Here is a 19,375-nt window from a genome sequence, read left to right as displayed (position 1 = left end):
CTACTATTATTACATTGTAATATATAATGAAATAATTATACAACTCACCATAATGTAGAATCAGTGGGACCCTGAGCTTGTTTTCCTGCAACTAGATAGTCCCATCTGGGGGTGATGGGAGACAGTAACAGATCATCAGGCATTGGATTCTCATAGGGAGTGTATAACCTAGATACCTCACATGCACAGTTCACAATAGGGTTTACACTCCTATGAGAATCTAATGCCACTGCTGATCTGACAAGAGGTGGAGCTCAGCTGGTAATATGAGTGATGGGGAGTGGCTGTAAACACAAATGAAGCTTTGCTGGCTTGCCCTGCCACTCACCTCCTGCTGTGCAGTCACAGACTGCTACCAGTTCATAGCCCAGGGGTTGGGGACCCCTGTTTTATAACACAGAAGGGTGACATCCTTAGGAATAATTTATTGTATATTTCAAAATGCTTACATGAGAGGATTTTGAGTGTTCCCCAAACAGGAAGTGATAAAAATTGAGTTGATGAATATTCCAATTACCCGAATTTGATTACAACGAATTGTATACATATATCAAAAAATCACATATACACCATAAGTATGTACAATTACACCAATTAAAAATACATTAAAAAAAAAAGGCTTAGAAACGAGGACCAACTCAATAGTACTCAATAGTAATAAGCACCCCTTGTGTCCAGATTCTAAATATCAATTTCCATTGAAAGGAACCAGGACTACTTGAAGAAACAATTGAATCTAGGTCAGGGATACAGAAAATGTACAAGATCAGGTTGGGCCAACTTCAAAAGGCTCCCACTAGACAATGGGACAATTTGAGGTTGTGTTAGAGTAATAACTGCAATGGATTTAAAAACATAAAATATGTTTAAATTTATCGGACTATAATAATATCATAAAACATTCAACTTTGGAAGATATAAGGGAATCAACTCATTCATATGAAAATTGGTAAGTAATGGAAAATAAGTTTAAAAAGCTGCTCCCTTTACCCAACTTACAGCTGTTGACTGAAATCCCACCTTTTGTGAGTATTTATTTAGTTTTATCATTAGCCACTATTCAAGTACCCACCTGTGGTAGTCTCAGTGCTGCTCACCACATCTTTCTACTTGCCCATTCAGGCCATGGTAGGTTGGCATATCCTGTCCCCATGGTTAGGTGTGGCCACATGGCTCTCTGTGGATAATAAAACATGAGTGGGAGTGATGGGAGTCACATCCAGCTGAAACATTGAGAGCCAGTGCACAATTCTTCATACTCTTAACCTCCTTCTGCCACAGGAGCCAGCAGTGTTCCAGACTGGGTCAGATTTATCAGCCTGGGAGCCAAGGTAAACATGTCAAAGCCCCATGATCATGTAGTGTGAGTGAGAAATAAATCTGTGGTATTAAATCCCCAAGATTTTGGTGTTGTTTGTAATGATCATATAATCTAGTCCATCCTGACTGATACACCACCAAGGAAAGTCAATCTAGTAGTTAGCCAATGACATCGTAGTGTGAATTTTTATAAAGCCAAGACTAGAGAAACTGGAGCTTTACTGGTGGAAAAAAAGAAAAGAAAAGAAAAAAAAACCTGTTGTGGTTAACCTCCAAAGTTGGTCCTAAGCACTTCTACTCCTTCTGTATGTACACGTTGCTCCTCAAGTCAAAAGGTGGAGTCTAATTTCCCTTATCTTGAATCTGATTATAGTAATTTGTTTGGCAAATAGAGAGAGATGGAAATGACATTCTGGGACTTCCAAGACCAGGTCCTATGAAGCCTGGGTCTCTTGGAACAATCCTCTAGGGACGTTCCCTCTCAGAAAACAGCGTCATGTATAAGAACTGCAGTCCATCAGAGGCCATGTGTAGGTGCTCTGGTGGAGCTGAGCTCCCAACTGAGCTCCCAACCATGTGAGTGCGCCATTTTTTTTTTTTTTTTTTTTTTTTTTTTTGAGACGGAGTCTCGCTCTGTCGCCCAGGCTGGAGTGCAGTGGCCGGATCTCAGCTCACTGCAAGCTCCGCCTCCCGGGTTCACGCCATTCTCCTGCCTCAGCCTCCCGAGTAGCTGGGACTACAGGCGCCCACCACCTCGCCCGGCTAGTTTTTTGTATTTTTTTTTTAGTAGAGACGGGGTTTCACCGTGTTAGCCAGGATGGTCTCGATTTCCCGACCTCGTGATCCGCCCGTCTCGGCCTCCCAAAGTGCTGGGATTACAGGCTTGAGCCACCGCGCACGGCCGAGTGTGCCATTTTTAACATCTGGTATAGTCAAGCCTTCAGCCCCAGGCACCATTTGAACACAACCACGTGAGAACTGCCCAGCCAAGACAGTCAACACAGGAAGTCATGTGAGATAATATTAAATTGTTGTTTCAATCACTAAATTTTAGGATTGTTTGTTATTCTGTAATACATAAGCTGAACAGAAATTGGCACCTGGAAGTGGGTTGTTATTGTATTATTTTAATCCAAAATATGTGGCATTGACTTTGGGACCAGGCAACAGGCAGAAGCTAGAAGGTTCAGAGGCTGCTGTTAGTGAAGATTTGAAGACAGAAACCAGAGAAAATATGACTGCTCCTACGTAGTGGTGGAAGTTTGGTGACATGAAATAAAAAATACACCTAATGTTCCTGATTGAATGTTTTAAGTGCTAACATGTTTCTTTCAGTTATTTATGACAAGATACCCAGTCATAAAGATGAACTAAAAAGGCAATTTTCTAATTTTAGGCAAAATTTAGAGAGAGTATGGAAGACTCACAACTGTCTCTTCAGCTAATAAAAGTCCTCAGAGTAAGAACAGAGTAAGGTAACAACCCTTTGTAGAAATTTCAGAAAGATTTAAAGATATCCCATTACATGCTAACATGCCACCCTCTTAGATGGACAGTGAGGCTCCTATGAATCTTAATAGTGTGCATCTTAGACCTTCTTCTAGATAAAAAGACTTCTGAGAGTATTAAGGGTATTGTCTCACAGAACCCTAACTCTCAATGCAAAGTAGAGTTTGCCAAAGGTATCTATGGGTATGGCATTTATATGTTGGCACAAACGCCAATAAGATTAATGAGAAACCCGCAAAGTTTTTAAGAAAATTGTCTAAAGAAGGCAGCACCGCCTTGGAATGAAAAAGACAGAAGCAATCCAAAATAAAAAGAGCCCCTGGGGCCTTTTTCCTACCACAGTGATGGAAGACCACTTCCGAGGAGCAGAATTAAACTCTTATTTTTAAAAACTGGTAACGTGTGTGGCTGTATTTCAGCATCGCTATGAACCAGACACTGCTTTGTGCTTCCCATTCTTTGCCTCTCTGAAGAGAAGGGTTCATTGCAGTTATCCTATCCCTGTATTGCCATCATATGTTGGGTGTGTGGGGTAAAAATAACTCATGTGTATTTCACAGATCTTTAGATTGAAAAGAATGATACCCGAAGAGCTACACCAAAAACACAAAACCCCAAACCCCCACATATTTAAGGAGCTTCAGTCACACTTGGATTTGATTTAATGAAGATATGGAGCAAGCGCTGAAATGGGAGAAGACTTTTGGTGATTATGGGAGGGTAAGTGTATTATGCATATGGAAGTTCATAAATTGTCAGAGCCAAAAGGCAGACTTCCATGGTGCCCCCAAACAATTCTGTACTCCCTGTACTACCATAGTGTGCCTTACATTAAGAAATAGAGGTCGGGCATGGTGGCTCACACCTGTAATCCCAGCACTTTGGGAAGCTGAGGTGGGTGGATCACAGGGTCAAGAGATCAAGACCATCCTGGCTGACATGGTGAAACCCCGTTTCTACTAAAAATACAAAAATTAGCTGGATGTGGTGGCACACACCTGGAGTCCCAGCTACTCAGGAGGCTGAGGCAGGAGAAACACTTGCACCAGGGAGGCGGAGGTTGCAGTGAGCTGAGACCACACCACTGTACTCCAGTCTGGTGACAAGAAGAAGAAGAAGAAGAAGGAGGAGGAGGAGGAGGAGGGGGAGGGAGAAGGAGGAGGGGGAGGGAGAGGGAGGAGGGAGGAGGAGGAGGAGGGAGGAAGGAGTCTCGTTCCTCTCCCTATGAATATGGGCCATCTTCCTTGATGCTTGAATGCAGCAGAAGTAATGTGCTTGAGCTTCTGAGCTAAGTCATGAGGCCTTGCTGCTTCTTCCTCGGACTCTTAGAACTCTTGCTCTTGGGACACTTCCCCTAGGAAGCCCATTACCATGCTGTGACAAGTATGAGCCACATGCAGGCTTTCCAGTCAACAACTCCATCTCCCAGTCAACAGCATCAACTGCCATGTAAGTGTGCCATCTCAGATGTCAGCTCATTCAAGCCTTCAGATGACTCCAGGACCAGCTGCCATTTGACTGCAAATACATACAAGATCCTAAGAACCACCCAGTTGAGCCCAACCAGCCAACAAAATCATAAGTGATAATACTGTCTGTTTTGAGTCATTAAGTTTGGGAGTGGTGTGTTACATCAGTAGATAACAAGACAACTTCTCAGGTATGAGTCCTGGACCAGAGATCCAGAGAATGGGTGTTACCAGCTTTGAGACATCAAAGGAATACATCAGGGTACCATGGGCTAAAGAGGGTTGACAGGTGCCTGTCATAATAGATGTTCAGTAAATATTTGTTGAATGAACAAGCAAATGAATGAATGAAAGTGGGGATGGCAAGAACAGATTTATCATCCTTCCCAGCCTCAGGAAGGCCTGGCTCTCTTCAGCTACCAGCACACTGTTGTTTCCAAAGCTGTGTCCCCAGCCAGCCCTGGCCATGATGGAGGGGTGTGTCTGGAGACCTTCCTTACCTTTTCACCCTAGGAAACTAAAAGGACTTCCTTCTCAGGGTTCAGGCAGCCTCCCTTCTCATCCTGCTCTTCCTCTAGTCCATAGCTCTCAAATACTTTTTAGTTCACAAGAGTTTTCCTTTCCAAGACAACCACATGTTTCTACCCTATTAAAATGGCCACTTCTAGAAGCCAGCCCCAAAGAGGCTGACTGTCTCCATTTTTTGAATCTCTAGCAGCTCTCCACATCCCTACAATGACTCCAGGAACCCCATAATAATGGCCATGAGAGCACAAGTCTGTGTTTTCGACTGGCACACTGGATGTGCCAGGATCTACAAAAGGAAGCTCAAAGCAGGAAAACTTTTGCTCTTCTCTGAGTCTTGAGGTCTGGATTTATTCCTTCCTCAATCACTTATTGTAAAACTTTAAGCAAGTACTTAGATTTAGAGCCTTATCGTCCCCCACATCACAAGGTTATTATGAGGAGTAAGTGGGAGGGTGTTTATGTAACCTAGCACATATCTGGGACCCTTGAGACATTCCGTAAATGTCCATTTGATCATTTATTTTTTTCCACCATTGCAGGAGATAATGTTGCAACATTCCTACCCAAGGACCTCTGACTTTGGAGTTTCTCTCTAGTTTATAAGTACCACACCAAACAGTTTCCTAAAAGAGTCCTAAAATGGTGTCTTTTCTTACGTTCTAAGACATCATTAGTAAGGGAATGATTTAAACGGAGTTTCCACTCTCCTTTTTGTCTCTCCTTGTCTCTCTCCACTTTTAGGAAAACTGTGCCCCAGCTAAATCAGAGATCACAGAGGGGATTCTTCCTTCTCACCCTAAAGTCTTCCCCTCTGGGTTTTTCTGGCCTCTCTCCCCTGAGAAGTAGGCAGCTATCTTTCATGCCTCCATACCTTGGGGTTCCTCAAAAGAATTGGGCATCAGCCTGGTAGAATGGAGAGAATACTGGAAAAAGATGCAGGAGTTTTGGTGTCCAGTTTCAGCTCTTTAACTCACTTTTTAAATGGTAGTAAGATCTCTGTCACTGGAGGTATTCAAGCACAATTCAGAAAACTACTTGGCCAGGACACTGTGGAAAGGACTCAAGCATTGGATGAATTACTATTATTATTATTATTATTATTATTTGAGATGGAGTCTTGCTCTTGTTGCCCAAGGCTGGAGTGCAATGGCACCATCTCGGCTCACTGCAACCTCCGCCTCCCAGGTTCAAGCGATTCTCCTACCTTAGCCTCCCGAGTAGCTGGGATTACAAGCACCTACCATCACGCCTGGTTAATGTTTGTATTTTTAATAGAGAAGGGGTTTCGCCATGTTGGCCAGGCTGGTCTCGAACTCCTAATCTCAGGTAATCTGCCTGCCTCACCCTCCTAAAGTGCTGGGATTACAAGCATGAGCCATCATGCTCGACTGAGCATGGCATGAATTATTGAATGACATGACTTCCTCCCAAGAATTTTAAGTGTCTTTCTAAATCTTGAGATTAAGTGAGTCTATATTGTGACTCATGGAAATTTATTAAAACTGAACACTAGTTTCCTATCTGTAAGACAAGAGGGTTGAACTGAATGTCAGCTAAGGCCTCTTGCATCATCATCACCTACCACCTCCTCCACAACAATTCAGCTTACCCAGGTTGGCCTACCCTGCTTGACTCTATTCTATTCTAACCAGGTTGCTGTCCTGGGTTAGGGAAAACATTTCCCCAGATAGGACAAAAGCAAGAATCCAGGAGTACTGGGCGCATGTGGTCACTGAGAAGCCAGCCAGTTTGTATTGCCCCTGTCCTATGAAATCAAAGACTTAGATCTATAACAAAGAATTACATACTGAGAAGGTTAAGAGGCACTCAGTGAAGACGTAAATAGTCAACAGTCAGGAAGGAGCTAGGGACTTCAGCAGCAACTCAGAGTCCACTGCCAGGTCAGGGCCACCTGTGCCAGCTGCTGCCTAATCTGATATATATAGAGCAGCATGGTCTACATTCATTGTCAGCCATCCTCACACAAATGCCTTCCACAGGAGAGGGTCTTGGCCAGAGCAGAAATCAACAGGACTATGACTTGGAAATTCCAGGGGGAGGGGAGGCCTCTAGCCTCAGGAATTTTGTCACCCAAAATAATGACAAAGGTCTGTATAATAGCCTTCTTAAGAGACAAAAAGGGCACTCACAGAGATTTGGACCAGGGCTGGCCTCCACCCAGCTTTCTACATTATCTTGAGCTCACTTGGTGAGATAACATGGCTAGCAGCTTCTGCATTCCTTCCTGGAATGCCTGTGATGTTTGGAGCCCTGCCACATGGCTCAGGCATTAATCATCAGCTAGCGGATAAATGTTGACTGAGCATCCTCTATTAGGTCCCTGGTGTGCCTAAGAAGAGGGGTACGCTTTCCCTTTGGAAGGTTGCAGAAGATATATACCCATGAAAAGACTATTTAAAATCTTGGCTACTTAGTGATAACTTCCTTAAGAGTATAGGTGCTAATGAATTTCAGAAGAGAATGATATTCCTGTGGGGTGGAATGGCTCAGGGAGACCTCTTGAGAAATACAATATGGGCATTAAGGGATCAGTGGGATTGTAAATGTCCTAGGGGAAGAGCTGTCAAGACTGGGAGGTCACTAAGGACCTGAACGAGCAAGCTGTGCTGGGGACAGAACTAAGACCTGCTGGCTGAAGAGGGTCCTGAGCAAGGGGGAGAAAGAGAGACAGAGCTGGAGGAGTCATGTCCTATATGGTATGTTTAGTTAACTATTTATGTGTGTTTACACCTTTCAGCCCAAGCAGAGAGCTGGCTCCTGAAGGTCAGCTTTGTACCAGGAAGTACTCCTTTCTTGCACAGAATTTTGAAATTGCTAGTTATCTTTTTTTCCCCTTGCATCGTTCATCTTAAGTCCATTGTTAAGATGTCTTAATTAACATGAATAATATCAGATATCTTTATCAGACATCTCTTTCTTTGAGCCTTCCACTCCTGCTTTATTCTGACCCACTGAGTTCTGGGTGTGTTGCCTGAGGTTTGCTTTCTTGACTCTCCTGGGCTGGATAAGCAACAATGCAATACACACTTTTCTCCAGGCAAGCTCTGTTGGACAACTTCCCCAGCAGAGAGGCTTGGCCAAAGCAAAAATCAGCCAGATTGTGACATGGAAATTCCAGGAGAGGGCAGAAGGCTAGCCTGGGGGATATTATTACCCAGAAAAGGATGATATGACACTAAGTGGTGAAATGGCATGGCTTCTCTCTCTGTTGGTTTATCCCTCATTTGAGTGGAGTCTGTCCTGGAGTAGCATTCTCAGAAAAGAAATGCTCACTTCCAGCATTATCTCTCACAAGCAGGCTTCATCTCCTGCATGCTGCATATACCCTCATATGCATATACCCTTATAATGTTATACTCCTTTTTTCCGTATGTTTCTTTCTAGATCAGTGGCTATCTATCTCTGTATTAGGCAATCAATAATAAAAGAAAGTATTTGATTGTGTGTCCTCACAGCCCCCAGGTTGAGAATTTCTGCCCAAGACTCAGTGCTGATCTTTCCTCAGGAGACCTTCAGTTCAGTGAATAAATGAATGACATAATACACTATCCTTTGTACCAATAAATAGATATCCCTGCTATGGACCCATAACAATTAGAAATTTAAAAATCTAAAAAATACATATTCTTTATTAAAGCTAACTAACTAACTAAATAAATAAAGGAACTTTGTCCTGAGGGCCCTGGAGAGCCATGAAGGAATGTTAAAGTACTTTAGACCTGGGCATGACACAAGCAAATTTTCAGTTTATAAAGATTACAGTGGCACTCAAGTGGAGAATGGATTAGTTTGGAAGACTACTAGAGGGCAGAAGACAACTGGGAAAATATGTGGTCACCCAAGGAGACGTTAAGAAGCCTAATGGAGGCACTGCCCCCTTTTGGTACTTAGCATATTCATTCATTCAACAAATATTTATCAAGTCCCTAACATGGGTTGGGCAATACTGTAAGAATTAGGAATTATTACTGAGAAAAAGAGGGGTATGTACAGATTGTTTTGTTATTTAACTGTTCCAGTTAACTTACACCTTGGCCAAATTAGAGTTTTCCTTTACGTTTTGCTCAATAAATAGGAATCAAATTGAATGGAAACAATACAAGAATTCTGATAAAACCTACAGCTTGAAAGACAGATGATTAAACCTTGGATGGAAGAGATGAGATGTTATAAGGGCAACACGAAAAATTCCCATATCTGGGTTTCTAAATTACCCACAAGTGCCAGCATATCATGACTGGGGGAAACACTGTAACTTGGTCTGTGTGTTCTCTTTTGAAAGTTCTCAGGCGCATACCCAGTCTGGTTGAGGCCTGAGTCAGTGGAATCTTCTGATTCCCCACACTTTCAGACCATCACTCTGCACTCCTTGCTGAAGCTCCCATATGCATTTGGGTGGAGATTGAAACTAACACTTTCCAGAGAATGTGGAGGAGGGAAAAGGGGGAGAGAGGAAGGCTAGTTTAACAACCAAGTGGGAAAAAGGAGGGGAAAGCATTCTTATTAGTGTTTCTAAAAACAGCTAGTCAAGACACCTCATTCAAAGTTGTTCAAATATGAAAATGGAATAGTAAGCTTGTGCTGTCACTATTCCAAGAGCCTCCTGGAAGGCGGAACACATCACCCTGATTTGTATAGTAGCACACCCAGGATATGAACTCGTCCTAAGTCCTGTGCAAAAAAACCCAAAAAAACAAAAACCAAAAACTGTTCAGGACAGCAAGGCCTATCTTTGGTGTGTGGGCAGTTTAGGGATTGGTGTTTATCTACAAAAGGGGACAAATATGATCAATAAAATGAAAATGGCAGTACGTTTCTTAACTGCTTTTCATCGATAAGCTCTGGCTCTTCATCTCCACTTCAGCAGAACATGGAAGCTAGTCTCAGCTTTCCACTGACAGGTTCTAGGACCTTAGACACTCAACCTGTCTGGGTCTTGATGCTTTAAAAACACATGATACTTTGATTCTCCATTTATCATCCATTCCTCTCCACCCCCATCCTGACACATACACACATATGATTCATTCATTCACTCACTCAATTCAACAAAGATTTATTTAGTACCCACTATGTGCTAGTCACCATTCTAGACATTGGGGCTACATCAGAAACAAAATATCCCTCCTGGATATTCTGTTTATATTTCAGTTGAAGAAGACAAATAAATAGGAAATATAACAGGCAGTGATAAATAATATGGCAAAAAATTAAGTATACAATGAAAACCCAAAGTCTAAATACTACTGTGGTAAGATAAATAGCACGTGCAAGTGTGTGTGTGAGTGTGTGTTTGTGTATGTATGCATAAGTGTGTGTGTGTGTAGAAATAGAGCATGCAGAGGGAGAAAGAGTGGGACGGAGGGGGAGCTGGGAACTGGGGGTGAGTGTACCACAAATGTATATGTGTGCAATTTTGGTGGTAAGAAATGGGATGGGATTGTTCTGACTTTTGGAAGAACATGGAGTCCAAGACCTGGTTATCCTATGATTCATTATTCTGGCTTTGTCTGGACTGGGACGGGAGAGAGTCTAGACAACGTGCCCTGTGGGGCTCAGTAGCAGATGACCCAATTGTGGGAAGCAGAATGAGAAAGTGACTAGGGAATTGCACCTATCAGAGCCCCCTCCCTCTCAGCATTTGGTAAAAGCTGAAATGAGGAGAAAGTGGCACCTTCCTATGGCATTCCTTACTCTCCTGCTCTCAGGCTCAGCTCCTCTCTAAGAGAACGCTGATCTGGAAAGTCTGCAAGTCCAGTCATCACTGTTCTCCCCAGGAGGTGAAGGAGTATGCTCTTCTCCCCACCCTGGCCCTAGCCTGGTCTCAGCTCACCTGGGCTCGCCTAGGTTGTGCTGCACTTTCAGGTCCTATGGCCCCAGATCTGGAAGATGTAGCTTATGACAATTTCAGGATATCATGGGCCCTCTGTAGCTATCATCAAGTCAGCCTTCTGACTTTCACTCTCCTCTTCTATAAAACAGGTGGAACAGTTGCAACTTCGTAAGATGGACCATGAGTATTATTCATTGTAATAATAATGCACTCCATACAGGAAGACTTATTGTATGCCAGGCACTGTGCTAGTTACTTTGCATGTATAATCTCATTTATCTTAGCAAAATTCCATAAGTACTATTATTGTACCCATTTTATAGAGGAGAAATCTGACAGGGACAGTTTTTAAAAATTGTCCCTGGTCACACAGTTAATAAGTTGTGGAGCCAGGACTCAAAATCAGATCTATCTTCAAAGCTAGAACGCTTAGTATTTATAAAGTAAAGTACTTCAGTCATAATGGGAGTATCAGTTATCTAACTGCTAGGAAACAGATCATCCCAAAACCGAGTGGCGTAAGATAACCACCATTTATTTAGTCCACAATTCTGTAGGCCAACAACTTAAGCTAGGCTCAGCTGGGTGGCTCTTCCAGTCTTTGCTGGGGCCCTTCATGCTTCTGTGGTCAGCAGCAGGTTGACTAGGTGGCTCTGCTTGTGTAAGTTAACGGGATGTGGTCTGGGGCACCTCGCCTCTCCTCCACATGGTGTCTCTCATCCTCCAGCAGGCCAGCCCAGGCTTTTTCCCCATGGCAGTGACCTAGGCTTAGAACTCGCACACTGACACATTCTTGTGTTCAAAGTAAGTCATAAGCCAGCCCTGATTCAAGAAGTGAGGAAACAGGATCCACCTCTTGTTAAGAGGTGCTGCAAAGACACACTCAGAGGATGAGATACTGGGAGGTTAGTAATGCAGCTGTCATTGTGATCAGTCTACGACAATAGCCATTCAATAAATAGCAGATAGGGTTACTCTTAGATATTTTTGGACAATATCCATCAGACAAGCCCACTGTCACTAAGTTACCTAGAGAATTCCTTGTAGTAATCAGGACTTTTTCAACCACAGGGAATAGAGACATAACTCATCAGAAGTCTTCCTCCATCTTTGGCTCTCATTTCTCTGTTCTGTTCCCACATCCCAGGAGGGGGCAAAGATGACCGCCAGCAGCTCCAGGCTTCCATTTTCCCCATCAGTCTCCCCTGGCTGAAAGGGAACATCTCTATCCCAACACGTCAAGGGAAGCCCTGGAACATCTTCCCAGTTCAGGTGGTATCACCAGACCCATCCCATAAGTCCTCACAGTCACTGATTGGCCAGGTCCAACAAAGCAGGGGGCTTCTCCCCAGAGGAAGCTCACCACGCCGTTGTCAAGAGAAAGAGAAGAGAGCACTGAGAGAGCTGCTCAATGTCTATGCAGCTTCATGCCTTTCCTCACTACCCGAGAGGAGCCTCTCCCTATTTCTCTAAAGCCCCTGTATTGATTTGAAGTTTCTAGGCTAAAATGCACTTCTCAGATCTTAAGTCTTTTTTTTGTATGTGATAAGGTCTAGTTGCACTTCTTTGAACTGAAGCAATATTGCCTTTAAAAGCTAATGGTGAAATCCTACATGAGGATATTGTGAAAGGATTAAAATGAGAACTATTCAGATTAGAAAGTGAAAAGAATAAAAAACAAAACAAAACAGGACAGACAGGAAGTTGATAAGAAGAGAAAGAGGCCTTCTGCATACAGAACATACTGGATCCTTTATTCCTGGTCTGAGAGTATCCTGGAATGAAGCCTGTACAGAGGGCTAAAGAGAAGAGAGAATTCTTGGTTTCTGCCCTAGAGGTTGCTCTTACTTTTAACTTTGTGTTTTCCATAGTTCAGACTCAGAGTGACCTGTATTCAAAGCCCTCTTGCCCCAACTTACTAATTGTGATCTTGTCAAAGTGATATATGGTGTATTGTCCAGGACACTTCTGAAAATGAAAGGGGATGCTATTAACAATTTCAAATGGGGAACAGGCAATGAGATTCTAGAACCTCATTATGTTATCGTCATTGTTTTCATAAGCAAAATGATAAATACTTGTATTTTTAGTGGTACTTAACAATGATAGTGGCATTGAACAGTGCTCAGTACTTATTGTTAGACTGTGTTCAGTTCCTTATATGCTCACTGTAATTCTATGGTGTGGGGACTATTATTATTCTCATTTTCACAGATTAGGAAACTGACACTTGGAGAAGTTAATTAATTTTATCAACATCTAGGGGATGATATGTTTTTATTTTCCTGTGACAATATAGTAATGAACCTATAATGAATCATTAGCAACCGAACATACATATGAGTATCCTTGTGGGGTCATGCATCTTGAGAACCTATATCAAGGGTTGAGCTCCACCTGAGCTCTGCCTCTTGTCAGATCAGTAGAGGTATTAGATTCTTATAAGAGCGTGAACCCTTTGATGAACCTGCACATGCGAGGGATCTAGGTTGCACACTCCTGATGAGAATCTAATGCTTGATTTCTGTCATTGTCTGCCATCACCCCCAGACAGGACCACCTAGTTGCAGGAAAACAAGCTCAGGGCTCTCACTGATTCCACATTATGGTGAGTTGTATAATTATTTCATTATCTATTACAATGTAGGAATAATATACAAAATAAATGTAATGTGCCTGAACCCTCCTGAAACCATTCACTCCCAGGTCCATGAAAAAATTGTCTTCTACGAAACTGTTCCCTGGTGCCAAAAGGTTAGGGACTGCTGCCCTAGAACATAATTTGATAATTTGATATCAAATTATCAAATGATGCTCATTACTAAAAACTTTTTTGGAATTGTGCTTTTGGAATGTCCCATGAATCTTGAGGCACATATTCCTGAGAATCATTTTATGGTAGAAAGTTTTAATCCATTCAGCATAAATATGATTTTTGAAAAGAGCCCAAAGTGATTCAGGATAAAAGTGAATCATCTAAAAATATGTTTTTACTTCTGGCTTCCAGCTAGAATGTAGAAAGCTGAAGAGTGTCACTCCTGCCTTAACAATAAGAAAAAGCCAGAAAACCTACAAAGCATAACTTTTCTTGAGCTCACAAAACACTGATGTCACAGGGTGTATGATGTCACCAACTAACATGAAATCTAAGGAAAGACAGCCTCTCCCAAAGACAGACAGGATGTGAGCACTGGTTCACTTGTAACAAAGCAAAGGAGGAAGACAGGGCCAACATACAGCCCAGTAAGCAGCATCCAGCTAAAATGCCTGAAGAATCGCGAAGGCTGAGTGGGCTGGTGTGAGACCACAAAACACTTGCAGACGCAAGGTTTCTCAGACACCTCAGCAGTTCTTCTCCATAAGCCTCCATCAGGAACTCATGAAACAGGTTTGGAGCAGGGTAAGGGACAGAGAGAAGCTTTCCTTACGGTTCAGTGGGGAAGAAGGGAGAAGCTATAGCTGTGGGAAAGGCATGAAACCCCACGCATATCCTTCCACCCCAGGAAAGACAATAAGCCAATGGGGGAAGGGAAGGGCAGCAAATCGACAGCCCCTAGAGCAGGGGACCCCAACCCCTGGGCCACAGACTGGTACCAGTCTGTAGCCTGTTAGAAACCAGACTGAACAGCAGGAGGTGAGCTGTGGGCAAGCGAGCAAAGCTCCATCTGTATTTATAGCCACTCCCCATCACTCACATTATCACCTGAGCTCCGCCTCCTGTCAGATCAGTGGAGGCATTAGATTCTCAAAGGAGTGCAAACCCTATTGTGAACTGTGCACGTGAGGGACCTAGGTTGCATGCTCCTTATGAGAATCTAATGCCTGTTTTCAAAGGGAATTTTTCCAGTTTTTGTCCATTCAGTATGACATTGGCTGTGGGTTTGTCATAAATAGCTCTTATTATTTTGAGATACATTCTATCAATACCGAATTTATTGAGCATTTTTAGCATGAAGGGCTGTTGAATTTTGTCAAAGGCCTTTTCTGCATCTATTGAGATAATCATGTGGTTTTTGTCTTTGGTTCTGTTTATATGCTGGATTATGTTTATTGATTTGCGAATGTTGAACCAGCCTTGCATCCCAGGGATGAAGCTCACTTGATCATGGTGGATAAGCTTTTTGATGTGCTGCTGGATCCGGTTTGCTAGTATTTTATTGAGGATTTTTGCATCGATGTTCATCAGGGATATTGGTCTAATATTCTCTTTTTTTGTTGTGTCTCTGCCAGGCTTTGGTATCAGGATGATGTTGGCCTCATAAAATGAGTTAGGGAGGATTCCCTCTTTTTCTATTGATTGGAATAGTTTCAGGAGGAATGGTACCAGCTCCTCCTTGTACCTCTGGTAGAATTCAGCTGTGAATCCATCTAGTCCTGGACTTTTTTTGGTTGGTAGGCTATTAATTATTGCCTCAATTTCAGAGCCTGCTATTGGTCTATTCAGGAATTCAGCTTCTTCCTGGTTTAGTCTTGGGAGAGGGTAAGTGTCCAGGAAATTATCCATTTCTTCTAGATTTTCTAGTTTATTTGCATAGAGGTGTTTATAGTATTCTCTGATGGTAGTTTGTATTTCTGTGGGGTCAGTGGTGATATCCCCTTTATCATTTTTTATTGTGTCTATTTGATTCTTCTCTCTTTTCTTCTTTATTAGTCTTGCTAGCGGTCTATCAATTTTGTTGATCTTTTCAAAAAACCAACTCCTGGATTCATTGATTTTTTGGAGGGTTTTTTATATCTCTATCTCCTTCATTTCTGCTCTAATCTTAGTTATTTCTTGCCTTCTGCTAGCTTTTGAATGTGTTTATTCTTGCTTCTCTAGTTCTTTTAATTGTGATGTTAGAGTGTCAATTTTAGATCTTTCCAGCTTGGTACAAGACAGGGATGCCCTCTCTCACCACTCCTATTCAACATAGTGTTGCTAGGGCAATCAGGCAAGAGAAAGAAATCAAGGGTATTCAGTTAGGAAAAGAAGAAGTCAAATTGTCCCTGTTTGCAGATGACATAATTGTATATTTAGAAAACCCCATTGTCTCAGCCCAAAATCTCCTTAAGCTGATAAGAAACTTCAGCAAAGTCTCAGGATACAAAATTAATGTGCAAAAATCACAAGCATTCTTATACACCAGTAACAGACAAACAGAGAGCCAAATCATGAACGAACTTCCATTCACAATTGCTTCAAAGAGAATGAAATACCTAGGAATCCAACTGACAAGGGATGTAAAGGACCTCTTCAAGGAGAACTACAAACCACTGCTCAGTGAAATAAAAGAGGACACAAACAAATGGAAGAACAGACCATGCTCATGGATAGGAAGAATCAATATCGTGAAAATGGCCATACTGCCCAAGGTAATTTATAGATTCAATGCCATCCCCATCAAGCTACCAATGAGTTTCTTCACAGAATTGGAAAAAATTCATATGGAACCAAAAAAGAGCCTGCATTGCCAAGACAATCCTAAATCAAAAGAACAAAGCTGGAGGCATCATGCTACCTGACTTCAAACTATACTACAAGGCTACAGTAACCAAAACAGCATGGTACCAAAACAGAGATATAGACCAATGGAACAGAACAGAGTCCTCAGAAATAATACCACACATCTACAGCCATCTGATCTTTGACAAACCTGAGAGAAACAAGAAATGGGGAGAGGATTCCCTATTTAATAAATGGTGCTGGGAAAATTGGCTAGCCGTAAGTAGAAAGCTGAAACTGGATCCTTTCCTTACTCCTTACACGAAAATTAATTCAAGATGGATTAGAGACTTAAATGTTAGACCTAATACCATAAAAACCCTAGAAGAAAACCTAGGTAATACCATTCAGGACATAGGCATGGGCAAGGACTTCATGTCTAAAACACCAAAAGCAATGGCAACAAAAGCCAAAATTGACAAATGGGATCTAATTAAACTAAAGAGCTTCTGCACAGCAAAAGAAACTACCATCAGAGTCAACAGGCAACCTACAGAATGGGAGAACATTTTTGCAATCTACTCATCTGACAAAGGGCTAATATCCAGAACCTACAAAGAACTCAAACAAATTTACAAGAAAAAAACAAACGACCCCATCGAAAAGTGGGCAAAGGATATGAACAGACATTTCTCAAAAGAAGACATTCATACAGCCAACAGACACATGAAAAAATGCTCATCATCACTGGCCATCAGAGAAATGCAAATCAAAACCGCAATGAGATACCATCTCACACCAGTTAGAATGGCGATCATTAAAAAGTCAGGAAACAACAGGTGCTGGAGAGGATGTGGAGAAATAGGAACACTTTTACACTGTTGGTGGGATTGTAAACTAGTTCAACCATTATGGAAAACAGTATGGCGATTCCTCAAGGATCTCGAACTAGATGTACCATATGACCCAGCCATCCCATTACTGGGTATATACCCAAAGGATTATAAATCATGCTGCTATAAAGACACATGCACACGTATGTTTATTGTGGCACTATTCACAATAGCAAAGACTTGGAATCAACCCAAATGTCTATCAGTGACAGACTGGATTAAGAAAATGTGGCACATATACACCATGGAATACTATGCAGCCATAAAAAAGGATGAGTTTGTATCCTTTGTAGGGACATGGATGCAGCTGGAAACCATCATTCTTAGCAAACTATCACAAGAACAGAAAACCAAACACTGCATGTTCTCACTCATAGGTGGGAACTGAACAATGAGATCACTTGGACTCAGGAAGGGGAACATCATACACGGGGCCTATCATGGGGAGGGGGGAGGGGGGAGGGATTGCATTGGGAGTTATACCTGATGTAAATGACGAGTTGATGGGTGCTGACGAGTTGATGGGTGCAGCACGCCAACATGGCACAAGTATACATATGTAACAAACCTGCACGTTATCCACATGTACCCTAGAACTTAAAGTATAATAAAAAAAAGAAAAGAAAAGAAAATTAAGATTAAAAAAAAAAAAAGAATCTAATGCCTGTTGATCTGTCACAGGTCTCAGTGCAGGAAAACAAGCTCAGGGTTCCCACTGATTCAATATTATGGTGAGTTATATAATTATTTCATTATATATTATAATATAATGATAGAAATAAAGTGCACAATAAAGGTAATGCGCTTGAATCATCCTGAAACCATCCTCTCCCCTAGTTCGTGGAACTAGTTTGTCTTCCATGAAACTAGTCCCTGGTGCCGAAAAGGTTGTCGACTGCTGCCCTAGAGCATAAGTGAAGATTCAGGACAACTGGAGGAAGAGAAAAGAAAAAAGTCCCTACTCCTATAGAAGGGGCAGGACCCTACCCTGGGTCCTCATAGTCAGGTTTCTTATGACTGAAGAAAGCTCAGGATCATTGAGAAAACCCCACTCCCAAAACACAGACACCCAGTGCCTACCTAAGGCAGAGGCTGAAACAGAACAACAGAGAACCCACTTCCATCCCTCCACCAGCCTAGCAAACACCATGTAACAAAGAACAGCCTCCCGGGCGGATCATGAGGTCAGGAGATGGAGACCACAGTGAAACCCCATCTCTACTAAAAATACAAAAAATTAGCCGGGCGTGGTGGTGGGCGCCTGCAGTCCCAGCTACTCAGGAGGCTAAGGCAGGAGAATGGCGTGAACCTGGAAGGCGGAGCTTGCAGTGAGCTGAGATCGGGCCACTGCACTCCAGCTTGAGAGACAGAGCGAGACTCTGTCTCAAAAACAAAACAAAACAAAACAAAACAGAGAACTGCCTCCTGTCACTGGGGGAGGCACCAGAGCATGGGAAGAGTTGCTGTTGTGGGCAGGCACACAGAGAAGGCTTTTCTAAGCTGAGGGAGGAGAAGGAACATTAAGAAAAACCCTTCTGTGATTCCAGCCCCACCCTAGACACGTGGCAATGCTAAAGGAATTTAAAGATGGTGTTGCACAGAAGGTAATCATAGCGACAACAAAACCCAAGACCAACTCAACTCTTAATTAGATTGATTTAATGCCCCACACTAAATGTCTGGAAGAAGAGCATTGTTCATTTTCAGGCATAAATACTGTTAACCTCAGTCTCTATTGTACCAGTTTGTCCCCAATTTATTAGCAGATACACAGAAAGGTAAGAAAAAACGAGCCACTGTAAAGAAACAAAGCAATCAACAGAAACATATTCAGAGAGGACCCAGATACTGGAACTATCAGGGAACTTAAAATAACTGGGATTAATAATTTAAAGTTTCTAATAGAAAATTAATAGATAGGGCATATTGTCAGGAGAGATGGAAATGAAAAGAATCACATGGAAATGCTAGAAATAAAAAACATGGGTTTAGACCAGCGTGGCCAACATGGTGAAATCGCATCTCTACTGAAAATACAAAAATTAGCCAGGCATGGTAGTGCATGCCTGTAATCTCAGCTACTTCAGAAGTTGAGGCAGGAGAATCGCTTGAACCTGGGAGACAGAGGTCGCAGTGAGCTGAGATCACACCAGTGCACTCCAGCCTAGGTGACAGAGTGAGACTCTGTCTCAAAAAAATCCCCAAAAAGCAAACAAACAAACAAAAAAACATGTTTGCTGAAGAGGTAGAAAGTTGTAAAGAGATCACTGTCACCCTAACAATAAAAGAAAGACTGGATAATCTACAAAATCATAACTTTTTGTGAACACTTCAGAGATCTGATGTTATAAGAGAATCAACTAGCATGAAATCTACGGAA

Source organism: Macaca fascicularis, chromosome 18 (assembly GCF_037993035.2).
Source record: "Macaca fascicularis isolate 582-1 chromosome 18, T2T-MFA8v1.1".
In the NCBI taxonomy this organism is placed as follows: Eukaryota; Metazoa; Chordata; class Mammalia; order Primates; family Cercopithecidae; genus Macaca; species Macaca fascicularis.
This window is presented reverse-complemented; position numbering follows the sequence as displayed.